General features: G+C 42.1%; 1 protein-coding gene across 1 annotated transcript in view; it reads right to left on the bottom strand.

The window, feature by feature from the left end:
• LOC124998327 (protein phosphatase 1 regulatory subunit 29) overlaps window positions 1–17,827 on the bottom strand; it is a 66,921-nt gene extending 49,094 nt beyond the window's left edge. The window contains exon 1 of the mRNA XM_047572626.1: window positions 17,721–17,827. The gene's annotated coding sequence lies outside the window, so the exon portion shown is untranslated. The remainder of the gene's footprint in view (window positions 1–17,720) is intronic.
• Window positions 17,828–18,392: the final 565 nt, after the last annotated feature.

The raw sequence follows: 18,392 nt of genomic DNA, 5'->3' as shown, positions 1-18,392 counted from the left end.
TGTAGCAGACACTCAAACAGCCGAGGTTTTCAAGCTGACTGCTGGACCGGATTTGAAGGGGGAAACAAAACTACCCACAAAACAGTGTGAGCAGTAGCTACTGAGGGACACATGAGGAGCACAAGTTTGGCAATTAGTCAAACCTCCCCACCTCCTCCCCCTGCTATGTACATGCTACATAAGCTGAACTATGGGTGGCTCAGCTCATGAAATGGGATCAAAGCTAACACAGAAATGTGTTGTAAGTCCTTCGATTAAAGCTCAGCCCACATCACAGCATTGGCATAAAGGCTTTGGAGTAAACAAAGAGACCTAATACATATTTTAATCAAAATGATGCCAGCTAATTTGCCAACACAGGTCACCACTGGTGGATTTTGTCGAAGATCCTTGAAAGAAGCGAAGACACTGAGATATGGATGCCGCCTTACTGGCCTTATGCTGACTGCACATAAATAATATATTCTCCTCTTGGAAACTCGGGGGGTACAATCTGGACAAGTCGCCAGTCCATCACAGTGACAGACAATGAACCTAACGAGCATGTCTGGTGATGGGGAAACCGGAGTACCGTTGCTTATGTTGTCTGTGATCCTTATTTCATAGAACCCAAGTTACATTAGTAACTTTGATTCCTCGACTCCTTCTCTGTATCTTTGTTTCAATCTAACAGATGTTCATTTGTATGTGACTGATCGTAATGAGCGCTTCCTCGGCAACTACGAATCAAAGGCTGTGCAGCAGATAATGAGAAGTTACAAGGGGACTGGAAATATATATTAACTCTAGCCTGGGGTATGCAGACTCAAGTCTGATCACAATAAGAGTCTGATAACATGCCAGTGATTTCATTACGTTCCATGTTTGAACTGATACAGAGAAAATAATACATCTGCATGCAATTGAACAGTCCTACAACCAATCAACAGCCACTTTTTTTTTTTTAGTAACTTTTTTTTCGTAACTCATCACTATCACTTCCACACAATCTGAACTGTTTAGGATCTCCTCATCAATACTTCATTAATTATCAGGTTGTATCCCGATTTGTGTATTACACCTAACTTGACTTTCACAAATGTTACTGACGTGTCTTGTCAGTCAGTTCCCTGGGAAAATATCATGAAAGTTGGACCTGTAGAGGCTGATGATTTAAAAATGAACTTCTGCTTGTGGCCATGATTTAAAACTAATATCGCTTTTCAAAGCGCGTTCGTGTACTCGTGTAGTATACTTTGGCTGTTTCCTTATCAATGACATGCAGAATAACCTTAGCCTACATGTAGCAAATCCTTTCCATTTTGCAAGCCCTAACCCTCGTGAGACACCCTCGGGTCAGACTGTGAGGCTCTCTACCCTAGAGGGCCGGATTTCGCTTAATGTTTAAAGGAGCAGCAAATGCCAGCTGTGCGCAAGAAATCTGTTCAGACTTTTCTCACTATATTTACTGAGCAAATCCGTGCACGTCAGAGCACGACCATGGGAGGACTCTGTCCTGCCAAATGGCGAAAGAAAAGGATTTTTGTTTTTTTTTTTGGACCACAATGTTTGGCTATCTTTCAATGGATGTCTCATTTCTCGGTGCCTTTGAATGTAGTCCAGGTGGTGCCATGTTCTGTGGCGTACTGCTTCTGCACAAAAAATCAAGAGGAGTTGGTGGGAGATGTTGGTTTAGTTGAACGCAACCTTCAATCAACTGACCGTCACAATTTGATGACGTCTGGTTAGCGCGCTGTTAATTTACCTATTGACATCGTAGTGACAGCTTCCAACATGGCCACCATTGTCCTCATTGAAAGGTTTGGACCTCATTTCATTTTATGGCAACACCACCTTGGATGTGAACCCAGTAGCTTTGTATTTGTATTCACAATAGACAACTTTATTGAAGTAGGTATGGGTTAGCGTGAGACCAAGCACTGATTCATGTGGTTCAGCATGAACGTCTCTGGATTTTATTATCCACAGACAAAGAGAAAGGAAAATCACAGTCAATTTCCTCACCAGGCGATGCAGTTTGTGTTTTTGCTCTAGTCTCAATGGTATTCTAAATAATGAATGGACGCTCTGTCTGACTACTCTCTCAGCTTCCAGCGTTTTTTTTTTTTTTTTTTTTTTTTTTTTTAAAAAGCCAAATGAAGCAAACACAAAAACACATCAATACTGAGATAAATCAAAAGTGTTTTGATCATTTCAGTCTCCGGCCGGATGAGAACAGTCGCCGCGGAACTCAAAGCGAGCTCCCGATTATTTTTTTTCCAATTTTTCTGATTTTTCTGCGTGTGCAGGCGTTCGCATCATCTTATCTCTATCTGCGTTTCCTCTCCTCTTCGGTCTTTCTCTCCCTCACCCACTCACAATCACATCAAAGAGAAGCAGCTGCTGATACAATGAGAAAGTTGGATATGAATCAGTCACACACACACACACACAAAATAAAAGCCTTACTCATAGCTGAGTGCAGTCAGCACTTTTATAACCCTCACACCCGATCATGGGTGGGTTACACAAATGGGTTATAGAATCTCACATCTGTGGGTGGCTACGTCTCGCACGTAAGTTATTCTCTTCTTTGTACTTAGCATTTAATCAGCGAACAGAGATGAAATGTGAAATGCATAAGACACTTACATCACCGCCTCCCCATTGTACGTTCCCGACAACCACTCAAGTCTATACTGGTATAAAAAAAACTGCACAAAGGGTTTCTGGATAGAAATGTTGTCTCTGACCTTCAACAGCTGAAACATCACAAATCACTTTTTCCATGTTTGTAGAAAACCAGATGAGGCGTTCCTGAGTGACTACGGTCACAATGTGAGTTGTGACCTTTGCCCTTTTAATACCAAATTAGAAGCTGCTCATTACTGAGTCTGATTGAATGTTCCAGCCAGTTTTAAAGAGATATTGGATTCAGAAGAACATATGAACGCAAGTTTGACGGTAAAGGATGACATGTGGGAAACCTGGATGAAGGATGGCCCCTGACCTCACCCCTCACACTAACTGCACAGCGTTTTGACGCTGTAAAAAGATCCCCAAAAAACTGGTATCTGGTATCTCATAGTTAAAGCCGGAAAATCAAATCTCCATTCACTTTGCATGACTACGACTGACTTAAACGGCCTTTACCATTTGAACGATCGGTTTGGCAAAGCAGAAAAGACGTGCAGCATGTTCTCAGATTTAAGGGTCGGAGGTGGAATAATGAGAGGAATGTTTTCAATATAAATTATTTATATATTGCAAAATAATGAATAAATATAAGCTGGTTAGTCATACTGTGTGCATGGGGGATATGTCAGCTGATATTATAAACTTGGAGTTAATGATTAGAAAATACACTCAACTCCTATTCACTATTACATGAATACAGTGATATCATAAGATCTTTGCTCCAATAAGTTGATATTTCTACCGTAATTTGTCTGCAGGCTTTAATGCTAATGTTGTCAACGTCCTAATTATGACTAATCATACGTATCTATAAATACACTGCATATATGTAAGGTTTATGTTTTGGACCTCTCCGTCCTCTAATTTCCCACAAATCATCTCCTGAGCATGAGCAAGCCTTGACCTCTCCGTCTGCATCTTAACGCGCAAACATCTCTTAATTAGCAGCACACAGCGCGTTGATGATGAGAGATACGCGAGCTCGCGATGCGACCATGTAATTTCTCCTCGGTGGTTGAAAGAGCAATGAAAAGACGCCTAATTATGCTTGAAATCCTTCCCAGCACTTTGCCGCATACAAATTTATCATACAGTCAACAGGCAAGTAGTGCGGAATACAGTCTTTAAACAGGAATAAATAGGGAGATCAGTCGGTTGCGTCGCGCTCATATGGACAATTCCCATTTGTAATTCGATTATGCAAACAGCCAATTATCACAGCCTCATGCTGTGTGATTTATGTGAGGACGCGAGGCCGGTTCATGTGTGAATCATGTCTTTGAAGCATTCAGTACATGTATTTTTTACCGTGTGCTATAATTCACAGGCTGTGCGGAAGATTCCCATGTGTGCTTCGACAGAGGGAAAAGTGACAACGGAAAATTAATGTGTTTACGATGGCATCATGAAATGTTCATTTAATTTACTTTTATTGTTTACTTGCACATTTGACGCATGTTCTTTTGCTCATCGCATTAATTTCTTACCTCAAAACTGGGTTCACTGGGCTCTTAAAGTAAAAACTTGGTGCAGCACATCATGATTTAATAAGATGTTGTCCCTACAGATGACAGAAACATGCCGAAACTGCAGTCGCACACTTTTATTGCAAAGTCTGGAGCTATCATTACTGCGGTATTGGCATCCTAAAATGTTTTGTGCCTTTGAGTCGTGCGGCTTCGTGCTGGGAATTTTCACTCAGCCTGTGTTTGAAGCCGCTGAGTGTTAAAGGATTAATAAACACCCTGCAAGGCAAGAAAGCCAAGGCTGCTAACTCAGACTGGAGTTTGACAATTTGAACGAGAAGGTGAGTCGGGAACCAACGTGCTGTCTCTAAGCTGATGGGAGGGCAGGTGGGCAATGTGAGCTAAAGTGTAAGAGGGGAGCGTGCATCTGGCGAATGTGTCGCTCGTGGTTAGATAATGATGCCAAAGGCTGAGTCAGGCATGAAAACGAACCTTCAGCCTTATTTATTCCTGCAGGTTTCACAGTCCCATAGTGGAAATTTAAATAAAACATTAACATTTAAGGTAAAACCACCATGACATGCACCGATCACGCATAACATTATGACCACGCTCCTAATATTGTGTGCTTCCAAAACAGTTGTGACTCATCAGAGAATGGACATGGCCCTTGTGAGGGTGTCCTGAGGTGTACACTCAAAAGAATCCATTGCATTTAGCTCTAAATTGGAAGTAAGGGGCTCGTAGATTAAATCTGCTTTACCAGAGAGACAGTCTTGGAAGTGCAGACAGATTGAGACTGAGCTGCTAACAAATGCTTCCCATCTGTCTTTCTGTCTTTCCTTCCAGGTGCATGTGCCCTTAGCACTGCCGGGCAAAATCTTCCACCCAGGCTCCACGCTGCAAAGCTTCAGGCGCAAGAGGAGATTTTTAAAAATTTATATCAGAAATTGGTATAGACCTCACATTTCCAGTGCTCGTTAGAGTACCTTCGTGTGTGTGTGTGTGTGTTTTCTGTGTGGAAGCAGTCGTGACTGATTCATGAAGAAACCTGTCAAGCTGCACCTCAAGAGGAATGTCTTTGTGGATGTGAGTGCATGTGTTCCAGTGTTCAGTCTGTCTTGGTTCTGGTCAAGGACTGCTGACATGAGATATATTAAGGGCACAAGTCAGCCTCCCATATTGGCCAGAGGTGCTTCTGACTTTCCTGTGCGGTTGCATTAAAAAAATATCCTGCTGAGCACAGTACCTAAGGGTTCACACATTAAATGTTTACAAGAAGTTTTATAAATTACATTCACAAGACGGCGAGGAAATCGATTTAAAATGTGCAACGTCATCTTTCAGATTTGCAAACTTTTTATGTATCGCGCACATTTTATGGTTGAAAACTGTTGTTTCAGCACTACACAGAAATATGCAAAGCTACCAGGCTGTTTAAAAAAGAGAAACAAATAAGCTCCAGCTGTGATACAGATTTAAAACTCTGTAGAATGATTTGATGAAAGCCGGAACACGAGTGTACGGAGAATATTAAACAAGAAACGAGGACTAAATTCCTGAAAAACCTCGTGGCTACACCATAAAACTGTTTTTTAGAGCTCCTGAGCCCGTTTTATGAAGTGATGAGATTGTGGGACACATATCGTGTGTTATCACCATCCATTTTGGGTTTTTTTGGCATTTCATATGATGCAGAGCATCTTACAGGACACCCTTGATATTAGCCATGAACTTAACCTGTTGCATGTGAAGCTGCAGTATGTGAATTTACATCATGAGTGATGTCAAGCCTTGAAAGACTGCATACGCATTTACTCGACTTCCTCAGACTGTTTAACACATCACCAGACCGTCTGCAGGTAAAGCAAGGCGCATCATCTTGATTGCAACTGTACACTAAACACACACAAAAAAGAAAAACTGTCTGATGCTCACCGGGAGTAATCCTTCTGGCATAAACGAGCAATTTTACATCCAGACGCATCCATTAGCTTTGTCTCATTTCAACACAATACGCCTCTTTATGATTTTATGTTACTGGCAATTTTACGTTCATGCAGCAAATTGGTCTTTTCTTTCGCTCCAAATCGTATTAGAATTTAAATGTTCCACTTTCATCACACGCCCTCCTCGACGCGCCGACTTGCATAAAAGAGTTGTAGCGATTTATGCAGTTGTGTTAACATGAAGCAAGAGCTTTCTAACCTGATAGCAGCCGCACAAAGACAAACAAAGGCTAAGCTTTTAACCAGACTCTTGGCAGAGGAGTTTAGGTTGTGGACTTGCCATACGCTCTGCTTGAACGCTGCGGATTTGAAGGAGAATATCTGTTTCCTTTCTCTCTCTTGGTCTTCCTGCCTCTGCGTCTCTAAAGTGGCTAAGGACAGATCTCTGTGAAAAGAATGTTCAGATAATACCATGGGGCAGTCAAGATGAGATTTCAATCATGTTATTTTGGATTTTATTTTCTGACACAGTTTTTCAATCATTTCTTTGTTAAATGGGAATCTAGGAACTCAAAAAAAAAAAGAAAAAAAAAGCACGATCTTGCTGCCAACAGTAAGTCGTATAATACTTTATTTCTCAGAATATCCTACAATGATGATAACATGTTCTCGCAATTATGATCAAATCCACAAATGAGTTGTTATTGTAAAAGAATGAGAAGCAAGACAGCAAGTAACTTACAAAATGATGAATAACGAGAAACTGCAGAGTAAATATTGTGACATAATGAGAAGCTGACAGAGAAACTTTGCATCTATTGACGCAGGATGCATGTGGTTTTAGTTTTGTGACACCCACCCTTCATTTAAAAAAAAGAAAAATCTTAAAATTTTGACAGATTGTTGTTTATGAAGGGAAATAATTTAATCACTGTTGGTGAACTCGTAATGAGGACACATTTATTGATCTCAATTCAGGCAAAGATGAGGAGACGTTTTCCCGTTCGCTCAGCTGTCTGCGCAGTTCCACACGTTCGGAAACAAACAGGCTTCTGTTTCCAGCTTTACAGAAAAATATTTAGGCTAAAAATGTTTCCTGCTGAGGATTATAAAAAACGAATGCAAAAAAAAACCCCATAAAACACTGAATCATTATAATCCCCCTCTCCCTAAACAAATCTTTAATGTAGATTAGAGAAATAATCTATGTTTGTCACAAAGGAATCATTTATATAACAAAAGACAGTTCCTTCATCTGCTGTCTTTTGAAACGGCGTTTATATTTGAAGAAGTTGACGTTTCTTTCGCAGCGTAAATTTCATCTGAGCTCTTAAACCAAAGGGTGCTGGGGGGGTTATAGTTGCCTAAAACAGACCCAACAGGTTTGTATACGTGACCCTTTATGTGTAGGTAAATGGTCCTTATCTAACATTTCTAGCAGAGAACAGCCTAATAGCAAAGATGCCACTGAACTCGTTCAGCAAACATAACTGTACCAACAGTTTATAGAAATGCCACAAAGCTCACACATTCTCCAAAGGTTTCAGCAGAATAAAATAATATCAGATGGACTCTCCATTTGGCCATTTGAATTGTCATAGTATCCACATTGTGCTGTTTTGTTTACTGCTACTGACTCCCACTACTAAAGGACAATCTTTGTCCATTTTATTCAGCCTGTGCATTATTAAATTCTACCATTGTGCACGTTACAGAATCGATGAAAATATCGATAGTTAAAAAACCAAACTGCACCAAGTTCGTTGGGTGGAAGATGTAAAGACGAGTGTGCGTTGTCCAGGGATACATCTCTGATTGGATTTTTGTCTACAACAAAAAGGCTCTGATTGGTTGGAGGACTTAACGCTTGTGTTCAGAGGTATTATATTCTCTCAGTATCGGTTGAAACGTGCCCCATAATGGCATCCAAATGGAGTGTTGCCAGACTCATAGTCTGAAAAGAGGTGAGTGTGGCTACACCAGACTAATGCACGGCCCATTATGTGGAATAACACTAAAGAAGAGTTGTACACTGACTCATTCATTCCCTCAGGCCAGTCTGGCAGAATACAGAAACTGAAAGCCGAATTTTTCAGGCCCTTTTTCAGGCAGCAGATATGTGCTTATGGTTGCCATCAGCCGACGCACGCAGTGGGTTGTTTATAGGAACAAAAACAAGAACCTAATCACAGTTGTAGGAAACTGTGTTACAAAAAACACACATTCATGCCTCAAACGTTCCTCCCCGACTATACCGACTACACATTTCAATGACTATTTTTTTAATTTAATATGAACTGTTTATAAAAAAAATATTGCAAGTAAATAATCTCAACCCTTTCAAATAAAAAAAAGCAAAAAAAAAAGCATGCAAATTTTTTGTAAACACACACACACACACACACACACACACACACACATTCTCACACACTAAGCTTTTGTTGCCTGGCTGGTGGATTAAGTGTGAGAATTTGTGAATTCATTTGAACCCCTGGGGGTGCAAAGAGGAGGGTAGATAGTGTGTGCGTGTGTGTGCGTGTTAATGTGTGCAGTGTGGTGTGCGTTTAGCTCAGCTGCGTGCACATTTTACAGCCTCTGCCTGCCTGTGTTTGAGGCCTTCAGTGTGCTGCCTGCGTGATCCAGCTCTGCTGTGAGTGCATACGAACAAAGGAAGTTCCCCTGGCTTGTTTTAACTGAAGATGTATAGCAGTCGATATTATTATTGACTGAGGTGGTAGGTAGTGTTTGACGATCGATTACTTCAAGTCTTCAACGGCTTATTTCTATATTTTAGCCACCGTTGCTTGAGGCTCTTGACTAGACGTCTAAAGGATCCAAACTGGGGGGAACTGTGAGCTTTCTTCTTCTTTTTAGGTATGAATGACTGAACACGCACATGCACGCACAGTGAAATCAGAATGTATCGAAAAAATGGCCAAAAGCAAAGCACGTAGACGTCTGCAGGCTGCATGTGTGGCCCACAGATATAATCTCTAATCCATGGGAATAATTTCTCTGCCCCGAGTCACACACAGGTGACCTTCCAGCGCATGAATAGTGTGCAATAACAGCACACTTCTGTTGGTCACTCATCTGTTGCTGATGTATTTGTTCAACCACAAATGTCCATGAAGATGACTTTTATACGTCTTCAGGACTTGCTGCAACAGGAGGAAAGTTGCTAATACGTACAAGCCTGCATTCTTTGCAGTTTACTTTGTAACAGAAATGCTGAACATTGTTGGCAATTAGGGCAGATTTGAATATTCCTTTGCAGGTAAAAACAGAATTGGGTTGCTCTTTGCTTTTTAATGATGATTTGAAACAAAACAAAAGTGCAGTAACACTTTGCATCGAGTGACGGTGACACACCCACATGCGACTAGTCGGGGCTGCTGCTGCAGTTTGACATCATGTGATTCGACTGTATTGTTTTTCATGATAGGCTAAACTAGGCTAAGCAATCTGGGTTAAAGTTAAAGTACTACACAGATCATTTATTTAAGTATTCCATCTGCATTTTGGTGAACCTTTTTGAGAACATTTGGACTGGAAACTATCAGCTGTATCTGGCAACACTGACGCTAACTTTTTCCTCCAAGTGACAAAAGTTAACCCTTTAAGACCTAAACATCCACCCGTGAACAATAATAATAAAAAAGCTTACGGTATTTGTTAATTAAAGTTCAAAGTGTTCAGTGTGGCTGAACACTGAGAAGTTGCGCTTTCTGGAATAAAAAAAAAAAAGCTGCCATTACAGTACTGATGACGCACCGCTGCTGTCGGCTGCAGGTTGGGGAGTGACGCAAGAATGGGGAGACCCAAAAAGAAAACAAAGTTAGTTATAGCCTCGAGATATCACAAAAATCCTCCAGACAAAAACACAACTTCCCTGTGTTCAGCCACACTTTGCATTTATGCTTATACCATGCTTATATTGGAAACCTTTGCACAGTTAACATATGAAGAATCTGCCATAGCTTTTTGGCTCAGAAAAGATAATATATCTTAATATAAAACAATGGTAATACTAGGGTTAGGGTTTAAGGTTAAGGCGTGGATGTTAATTCTCTGTTCTGTATCCAAACCATCTGATTCTGAACATGAGAGAGAATAAAAACGCGAGAAAAACCCTGGATCTCAAACACATTTGGCTGCCAAGACATCGAAACATTTCTGTGGGCCGCGGCGCGAATTAGAATGCAAACAGATGCTTCTGAAGAACATACCAGCACATATTCATCCAACTAAACTGAGCACACACACACACACACACACACAGAGGGACCAGAGATAGTGTCTCTCTGTGAAGCTGCAGATGCAGAATGGGTGACAGAGCTAAAATATTTATACCCAGATCTTAGCAGCCGCTACTAAGAGAGAAGAGAGGGAAAGATGGATTAAGAAAGGGAACGAGGGAGAGATTCAAGAAGAGAGGCAGGCTACAAGAAAGAGGCCGATGGAGAGTGTCAGCCTGTGTGTGTGTGTGTGTGTGTGTGTGTGTGAGAGAGAGAGAGAGAGGAAAAGCAGAGTGATAACAGAGAGAGATGAGTGTGCAGCACAGATGCCAAATGAATCTAGGGCAGTTCAGAAAAAAAAAAAAAAAGAACACAACATTATTCCAAAATCCACTTGTGTGCAAGTATGTGTGTGTAATTGTATTTCTATATTTGTGTATTTGCGAGGTGCACAAAAATCCATCAGATGTGAAAGCGACACGACGCGAGGCGAAGGTTCAAGTGCAGCGGCTTTCTTCCTTCTCCCATCTTTGTACTTTTTATTCTCCACCTTTTAACAATTACAGTGCGCTCTGCGCCACTCCCACTCCTTTTCCTGTGCATCTTCTTTTTCTCTGTGTGTCTTCATCTCCTGCTCCTTCACACACACACACACACACACACACACACACACACACACACACACACACATACATATCCACATATAGACTTTTTGTTTTCATTTTCCTCCATCAAACCTGAACGCAGAGGGATTTCATATGTGTGAGCATGGGTGTGGGTTATTGGAGGGTGGGGGGGCTGGCACAAGCCAGAGCTGATGGCAGATGGTGTCCTTTCTTAACACACATGCAGTGCACACACACTAAATGCTAAACAACGGACATATACTTATAGAGAGGAAACAAATGGATGCTTTGGATTAACAGCATTTCTCCGCTGAACTACTCATTTTTGTCTCTGATGATTTTGATTAAAAGTCACTGGTTAAACAATTCCACATTCCAGTGCGCCGTGCGTCCCCCATTAGTGCATAGTTCACTGCAGTATGAGCCTGAAAATAGAAGCCCTGAGAGTAACAGCTGCATATTGTATGAGTCACGTACGTCGAGCTCCGTCTTTCTTTACAGATTATTGAGGCTGAAATGCATAAAAAAAAAAAAAAAAAAAAAAAAGGAATCCATTGAATCACAAGTTAGTGGAATCAATTTCTCCTTCTCGGTACAGCAAACACTCGCACGTTATGATCACGGCACAGCATGAAAACAATATGTTATCGACTTACTGCCTACGAACTGATTTATTTTGAATCAGTTCCTCATTTGAAAACCTTGATCCTTGCTTTATGTTCCTCCCAACCGACATACGACACGCGGCTGTGACGACATTTCAGTCGCAAGAAGAAATGTGCATTCGCAGGAACCCGTCTAAGCTCTGACCTCGTCACTCATGGCGGATTGTGACTAAAGGTATCGGGGGAGTCATGAGTAAGAGTCAGAGCCAGCAGGTGCATGACTAGGTAGGTGGTGCTGGTGGGGGTGGTGGGGAGCAGCACGCTGGTGCAGAGCAGCAGTGCCAGATAACGGAGGGAGAGATGGGAGGCTCTGCAGCTTAAAATTACCGCCAAATTGGGAGGATGCGCTCGGTGGATGACATGGAGAGCAGGGTTATCTCACAGACTCTGCAGCATCGGCGTGTGAGACGTCCATCAAACGCAGACCACGCAGCAGTTCCTGTGCTGCAGATATCCACAGGTCCCAGTCGCTGTCGCGTACTCGTCGCCGCTCGAGTTTGTCACAGCGAGCGCGTCGACGCCTTCCCTCAAACAGACACGCGTCGTCACACCCTCGACAGCTATTCTCCGTCAAAAACATTTTGTCAGTGTCGGGTCACATTGAGCCACTCTGTCACTCCGATTACACTCATAAAGGCGTCAGATGTGACTCTATTAACATGAGAAAATAAATAAATAAATAAAAATAAGTCACACCAGTCCTGAGATAGAGACTCGGGGCTCTGCTGCCTGAATGAGTGGGTGTACTTTAAATTTATGCCACCGGTTTTCTTGCTTTACAGATAGTGTAAGACTACTATTGGATATTTAGGTCACCCAAAAATGGGTCAATAGTATGTGGACGTTGTCATTTAACTTGCGTTGCTGCTTGACTTTTAGGAGAAAGAATCAATCAGAACGGTGAAGAAATGGAGGAAAAGCAAAGGTGCAATGAAAGCCCTACGGCATGTTATCTCACCATCCACCTTCTTATTAAACAAATCCATCTAATCTGAAAATCTATGTTTCAATTGGACAACTGTGCTGTCACCTTGCAGGTCGATGTTGATTCGAGGCTGATTTTCAACACAACAGTAAAGGCCAACAACACAACAGTAAAGGCCAACATTATATAATTAACTTTGTTTGTCAAAGGTCAGTTTGCAAATACATCTACCCCTATAGCATATATATACATATTTACATAGATGAGGCATGACATCATGACCACCTTCTAGTATTGTGTTGGTCTCATTCATGCCTCCAGAACAGTTGTGACTCATCAGAGAATGGACGTGGGGCTTCTAAAGGTGTCCCGTGGTGTCTGGTAACAGGATGGGGGCCTCATACAGTGGTTTTAATGTTGATCTTTAACAAACATTCAGACGAAAGGACAATTTTAAAAAAATGAAATATTTCAAAACTGAACGTAACAACTCTCAGTTACATATTCAGGAACCGACTCCATGGACGTCAAAGACATACAGACTGCTGGTTACAGATACTCGGGGTACTTTTAAAAATATTCATGAATTATTCAGCCATAATCCCTTCAACTAAGCATTACTTCAGTCTGATCCTATGAGGTTAAGTCAGTTTAATCTCATACGCTCTGCTGAGGTGGTTCATTTCATCTTTCCTGAAAGAAAACTTTCATTCATTAAATATTCCAACGGCACTACCTTTTTGCATTATTGTTTGAGGTAATAGTTGTCATGTTGCGGCACAGCGAAGGCATGACACATCATACTGTGCCTCTGATTGGTTTACCCGGATGTTTTTAACCTAGCTAACCAACGAAGACAATCAGTCCTGGACAGTCGGATGCAGATTAGGGCAGGTCATCCTAGGGAAAAGGAAGACGCGAAGCAAACAACTGAATGACTGGAGGGGATTTAGAGGGAAGACATGGATGTACGAGGAACCCTACACTCCACCTGGAGGTGCAGCTTGTCAACAAGCAGGGCAGGCAACTGCTCGTGTCCACAGGTCAGCAGCGGGCCTCTGAGTGGTGATAAAGCGATGCTAGGAGACATTCCCGAGGGGCCTCTGACTGACACAACTCTGCACTCTGAATCCCGTTACATGTTAATGACTCTTTAGAGATGTTAAGTACGACTACAGCGCGCAGATCAACAAAGTGGTAAGTGAAGCACATAATGACAAAGACTAAATAACCGAATGCTGCTGGTCTAGCCTTAACAGTGGGGGAGAGACATTTAGAATAAAATAACTTCCACTACATGACATTATTTCTTTTATTCATTTTTTGACGGTTAACATTAGCTTAACTGGCAGCGCAGTGTTTACCAGTGTAAATGTTTGCCTGGGGCCCCAGTAGACCTTGCACCACTGCCACTGGCTGTGGGTTTAATCATTTATCTATCTTCACATTGTTTGAGGCCAGCTGACTCTCCACGGACGTGGTTATGGATAGAAAAGAAGAGCTGATTGAGATGAAATAAACGAAGCATTGTCTTTGGTTGGACTGGAGCCTGATTCAAGTTGGGCCGGCGCCACCGTGCAGCCTGCACTGGGCTGAAAATACTCAATGATTTCCGCCAATCTTCTCCCTATTTTAACTAGACAGGTATGAGACATGCTCGTCTCTGCCTACATGAGCACCTGTCACGGAGAAGGTATAGTCACTTCACATCCCTAACTCTCTATTCTTTCAATTTTTTCATCATAAACTGTATCATATTCTTCTCCCTTACTGACCTGCTACTTTTTTATTCCACCCTCGCTCCTGCTTCTTCCTCTGCCTCTACGCTCCTATCACACCTCATCCTCCCATGGACAGGGAAAGAGAGGTTTCCCCTATCAGCGCATTCGCGCCCCACGCACTTTACAACTAATGAACCCGCATTCCAGGTTTCTCAAATCTGTCAATCCGTTATTGCATTTCCCAAACCTTGTCACTGCGGAGTACGTCTCGCAGTCTTTTTGCCCAAGGGGACCTCCCACAGGTTCCTGGCAGTGAAGGAGTGACGGTTGTTGTGAAACATGACTGTCGTATTGATTGCGCCGAGGCACTGCAACAGCTGGTAGGCTGAAAGAGAGCACACTGTGCCGTGTCCGCGAATGCTGTGTGGGGGAGTGAGCAAGTGCGAATGTCTCCCTAGGGTTATCCCTCTCTGGATCTTTGCATAATCCTCCCTGATGGACACGGGGGAATCGATTCAGTGGGCGTGGCTTAGAAAGGAAGGCTAGGAGAGGCGGAGGGGGGGATTCTTATGAGCACGCAGCGAAATGGTTGTTAATCAGCTCTGCTATTAGAGAGGCATATTTTTTTCTTTTTACTCTAAATTATACAAACGGTTCTATTTCCTCATTGCTGTACACACACATCCTGTCCTGCTGTGCTTAGGCGATTAATAATACACAAGGTTATTATTATAAGTCTCACTTGGAAGGCTAGTTAAAGGCCTGGAAGACAAAGTTCCCCAGTTTATAATATTAATGGTGTAAATAAACTTTTGCATAATTTGTGAAATGATATATATTGTATATTTTGTGGACTTAATTCTGTGTTTGTAATCTTGGTTTGCAGAGGAGACTAGCTGGAATGTGGCAACAACAACAACAACAAAAAAAAAACATGGTATGGTCTTGCAATGCAGCAAGTCGTAGCGACAACAGGCACGAGAAACCTTTAGCAAAGCTGGCACCAGGGTGAACCACTCTCAGCTTTGAGATGACGCAGATCAGGCCACGACCAATGAGAGCAACTGTTACACTTGATTGACACATGACCCAAATTCTTACAGCAAAGAAACACGTCAACAATCTCAGTTTCTAACACGATCCTTCACCACCTTCCTTCCCCAAGCTGATGGCTTAGAGTGGCAGGTGAATCTCTTCATATGTGGGCATCACTGAGGCAACAACAAACATGCGGTTTAGAGACGAGTCGAGCTAAGTCTAGTTCATATCAGAAACGCATATATATATATATATATATATATATATATATGACAATATAACATTGTTTTCTCATCAACATGGTTAACAACAGGTGGACACTGTGTGTCTGTGTGCATAAGAATTTAAAATCTTGCCCTGTACACATCAGCTCCACCCTCCAATTAACTAGGTCAGCTGAGCCCTGAGTCTCTTGGTCTCTAAGGGCACGAGGTCATGCTAATAAAACGGCACTAATGAATCCTGTCATTAACTTTTCAATAACTGCTGCAGCTCCTTCCCATCCTGCTTCCGAGTGCTTCGCTTTAGGCTTCCACCATCCATCGCCTCTTGGGATGAACCTCAACAGACAACGCGATGGATTCCCTGAATTATGGTCAGCGTAGTTCAATAGCATTCTGATGAACAACAAGGAAGTAGGTTAAGAAGGTATGTGATCGTTATTTATTTCCTTGACTGATTACCAAACCTTTTTTTTGTCTGTTTTGTTTTTTTGCACCACCACTGATCTGTGATTGCAATTGATTAGAGACCACTCATAATTTCTCCAGTGGCAACATAACATCAAATTAATTAAAAAAAAAAAAAGATCCTCCACGGTCCAACACCAGGAATTATGGGACAAGTGAATGCAGCAGGTGGGTAAAGAATGAAGCACAGTGTGGAAACCGGATAATGAAAGAAGGAAATAACGGTTTATGGGTTTACATCCATCCAAGTGGGCGTGCCCAGTGATTGATGGGGTCAGGCTGAGACATGCATGGTAAAGGCACAGGGAAAGGTTTCCCTTAATGACTCTGGTGAAAACTAATTTACTGCTATATACATGCTATAAGAAGGAACCTGTTTCTCAAAAGAAGAAGAAGCACAAGATTACAGAACCATAAATTATTATTAGTGTCTAATTACCTAAGAGAACCAAAGGGCTTCCCGTGTATACTTTGCATTCATATTATGCATGCAGATCATGTCCATGCACACATTTCTCATGTCTTAAGAACCACTCAGCCTCCACGAGCTTGCCCAACAAAAAGCTCGCTTGGTCAGCACATTTCTCTGTCCATGGTGCTGAAACCACTGCACTCCGTCCCCTTGCCCCTTCCCTGTAACATTTCAGTGTATGTGCTGGTGGCACCTGGAGCCTTTTATTTTGATTTATATTCATTCATTCATTTATTCATTCATTCACTTATTTATGTATTTATTTTGCTCTCTGCAGGCACCACCGACGTAGTGGTGGATAATTTTAAAAATGTTAAAGCCTCATCTCGTGACTGGCAGTCCAAAACGTGTGGGCGAAGGAATCTGTGTGGTCTGTTGGTCAGGAGTTGGACACTGTTGCTCTCTCTCTTTCTCTCTGTCTCTGTCTGTCTCTCTCCTTCTCTCACAAACACACACAGACACGCACGCCAAAACAAGACAACTAGGGGCATTACACCAAAGCCCTCATTGCAGGTAAAGTGTGGCGCCTGTCCTGTCACACATAAGTCAACAGTGCTAGAGAGCTGGGCCATTTACAATAATAAAAAAAAAGACACACACGCACACACACACAGGCTAAAACACACACCCACACACAAACCGCGTGTGCATGCATCGCCAGTTTTATCCCCTTGCCTGATTCCTCCCTCGATCCTAAATCCCCTCTCGCACATCTGTCCATGGCGCGCACTCTGCCGTCCTATCTCCGCAGAATCATCCGGCATAAATAACCAGCCTGGCTTCATGTGACACTTTAAATCTACGGCCACGGATTTTAATCACTCCTGCTCGCCGTGCGAACCTCCAACCGCGCATGAATAGCGCGTTGTGTTAAGAAGCAACAACTGTGGGGCAAAATAAATAAATAAATCAAAAAATAAAAAGCGGGGAAAATGTAGAATGATATCAGGCGTTAAAATCAAATCCCCCAACGCATGTGCACTATTCTCACTCTTCTTATTATTATCATCACAACCCACGGACAGAAAAAAACACAGTAACATCAAGCATACGGGGCTCTGTTGCACCAAGAGGACTCAACGTAGCAGAGCATTGGAGTCTGTGGTGCAGGTGGGTTCTCGCTCTGCCGTCGCTTGTATCCATTGCATATGATTGAATCCCATCAAAGCAACGTAAAATAATAGTAATAATAAAAAAAGAAAAAGAAAATACTATTTTTTAAGTCTTAAAATGAGATGAGTTTTTGGTACAGTACCTTCACTCGTTTCTCTTCCAAATTACGCGTCCGTTGGCTGGAGCAAAGAAGGAGATTTTCTTTTTTTTTCCTCATCCAACGTCGCAGGCTCAGCACCACGGTGGGAGAGAATGACTGAGAGAGAGAGAAAGAGAGGGAGAGAGAGAGAGCGAGGGGGAGGGAGGGAGGGAGGGAGAGGAGGAGGAGGATGCATGGATCTCTGCGTAGAGTAATATAGTTTAACTGCAGTGGGCACCCACCTCTACAGCTGGTTTCTTTATTAGCTGCTGCGGTGTTATAAATAGCAAAGGCTATTGACATAACGCTGAATAAATTATTAGCACAGCTAGAATCGTGCTGCTTAATACAAGGCACACGCTATGTGCTAGAGACATACAAACGTCAGTGATATAAGGTATTAGAGAGGCATACAATCCCATAGTCCTCCCATAGAACTTTAATGTTTGGGCATGGAAATTATTATCATCTTGTTAAATATGCACTCATTTGCCTACATTTCCAGCAAAGAAATCTAAACCCTGGATCAAGCCGAGTTCAGAATCCTTATATTCTCTTGACATATGGGATTAAAAGTTTTTGTTTTTTTTACAGAGTAAATAGCCTTTTATCAGTCTATGAATCAGAAAGTTTGGCCAGAAAATCTCAGCTTTCATCATGATTTTTTAGGAATAA

This window comes from Mugil cephalus, chromosome 20, assembly GCF_022458985.1.
Source record: "Mugil cephalus isolate CIBA_MC_2020 chromosome 20, CIBA_Mcephalus_1.1, whole genome shotgun sequence".
In the NCBI taxonomy this organism is placed as follows: domain Eukaryota; kingdom Metazoa; phylum Chordata; class Actinopteri; order Mugiliformes; family Mugilidae; genus Mugil; species Mugil cephalus.
Note: the sequence above shows the minus strand (reverse complement) of the source record. Positions and strands in the feature narration are given on the sequence as shown.